Source organism: Lipotes vexillifer, unplaced genomic scaffold (assembly GCF_000442215.2).
Source record: "Lipotes vexillifer unplaced genomic scaffold, Lipotes_vexillifer_v1.1 scaffold86, whole genome shotgun sequence".
Lineage (NCBI taxonomy): Eukaryota > Metazoa > Chordata > Mammalia > Artiodactyla > Lipotidae > Lipotes > Lipotes vexillifer.
The window spans coordinates 1,282,578-1,284,868 of NW_006785406.1; the positions used below are offsets into that span (position 1 = coordinate 1,282,578).

Sequence of the window (2,291 nt, forward strand, 5' to 3'; positions counted from 1 at the left end):
TTTTGCGGTTCGCGGGCCTCTCACTGTTGTGGCCTCTCCCGTTGTGGAGCACAGGCTCCAGATGCGCAGGCTTAGCGGCCATGGATCGCGGGCCCAGCCGCTCTGTGGCATGTCGGACCCTCCCGGATGGGGGCACAAACCTGTATCCCCCGCATCAGCAGGCGGACCCCCAACCACTGCGCCATCAGGGAAGCCCTAGATTTAATTCTTGAGTCCTAACTAGATCCTAGTAAAACTCTTACAACCTGCCCTTTCGATTTCCTCCTCAACCTTGTCTCCTGCTTCTGCCTATTTCTGTGCTTCAGCCACACTAAGTACCTTGCTCTTTTATGAGTCCCCTCTCATAACAATTTACCTCGTAACCTTTGCACTTTATATTCCCTCTCCTTGGGACACTTTCTATCATATAATCATGCTCATTGCCTCATGCATGCTTAAACATGAGCTCTTCAGAGAGGCCTAGCCACCCCATTTGCTCTCTGTCCTTTTTACCATACTTTACTTTTTTTAACCATACATTTTTTCTTTAACTGATATATTTTTTTATTTGTATATTATCTATTGATATATTATTTTCTCCTCACTAGAAGATAAAAATCATGGAAGCAGATACTCTGTCTCATTCACTTTTGTGCTTCTAGTACACAAAACAATGCTCAGTACTTACGGATTGGTAAATGAATGGGGAAGCATTAAATAAATGTTTTTTGAACTCTCTGTGGTGAAAGACTAGTTTTTTAATTATGATCTTAGTGTCATTTTATTACTAGATTCAGTAGACATAAGATTATTCTGTCAGATTGTTATAAAAATTTCTAAAAACTTACTTCCAAATTTATACTTTTAATGAACTGGTAACAAGCCATTTGTGGTCAACACATATTTGCAGAACACATTCTTAGTAGCACAGCAGTAGAACAAGTTTTCCATTCCGTAGCCAACAGTTAAAATATGAAGGCTAAATTAAGTATTCTCCTTGGTAGACAAAGAGAAGGCACTTCAAAGCCCACATCACAGAAACCAGGCTGAATTACTGGATTTATAAAATTTATAAAATTCTGTTAGTAATACCAGTAAAACTTAATTAGTGCTCAGTCTATGCAGGAATGAGTCTTTTTTCAGTGGACTCAATAATCCCTATCACAGTCCCCATGTTGTATCTATATCGTTAAGTTAGAAGTCTCTCCTCAATAGCTGTTTGCTTATATGTTAGTATGTAAAGTGAAAATTTCAGTGAAGTTTAAATTTTACAGGTCCATAAACATCTCAGTAAATACTGCTCTATCATATCTAATATGTTTATGAAAATATATTGATCATTTTGCATTTTTTTTTGTTTTAGTATGTTGATATATTTTGTTGTTTATATATACCTAGGATGGGAGGAGGGTCATTACACAATGACAGCTGGAGTTTGGGTTCTGGGTTCCCAAGGAGATATATAGCTGAAGACAAAAAACAATTAAGTTCAAGAAAATTTGTATTTCAGCTTCTGCTGGTGAATTCCAGCCAGGGTTGATGTTAATTTTAATGCTTTCAAACTCCTTGATCTTCAAGTCATTTTATTTTAGAGATCTAGAAGTATAAACTGAATTAAGGTCCATTTGGGTATGACTTTGTATGCTTAGGACAAGCTCTGTTAAACTGTTATCTGTTATCCCTGACTTGGGCAATTTGAATGCACCAGATCCCTTCTGCCTTTGAGCTATTCTTTTTTATACAGATTAATTTTAAGAGTACTTTTAACCTTCAGAGGTATTCTACTGACAATGTGTAAAATGCTGTAAAATCACTAGCCTATATTTTGAAACACAAGAAGATTTCTCAATTTATTATATTTAGATGCCGTATCTCAGGAAAAGGGAAACATTTTCATTTAAATGCATTTCTAACTACTCACTAACTTAAATACATTTTGTTTTTAGGATTTTTGTCTTATATTTTGGTTTGAGGGCAGTAGCATTGCTAGTAACGTGGATTTGACCAAAATGTAGATAGAGTTTCCGAATAACGAATTGTGTGTCTGTGTGTGTGTGTGTATGTGTAGATAGATAGATATAGTTACACTATTATGTATACATGTTTATGTATGTAATTAAAGGGAAATTTTAGAAGCTTTAAAAGAAATGCATGCTCATCTTTAGTTGTGTATATGTTTGCAGATGTTTAGATTGGTTCTTCTAAAACATTAATAACTGAACATTCATATTTGCAGATAAATAAACTAAATGAAAAAAAAGGGAGATCATTTTGCCATCACAAACTCTTATTCCTTTACCAGAATTCCCTAC

The 2,291-nt window shown here is 35.5% G+C and overlaps 1 protein-coding gene across 2 annotated transcripts in view; it reads left to right on the forward strand.

Moving 5' to 3' along the window:
• The window catches only part of STAG1 (STAG1 cohesin complex component), a 459,794-nt gene that overhangs the window by 302,280 nt on the left and 155,223 nt on the right, over window positions 1-2,291 (forward strand). The window lies entirely within an intron of this gene.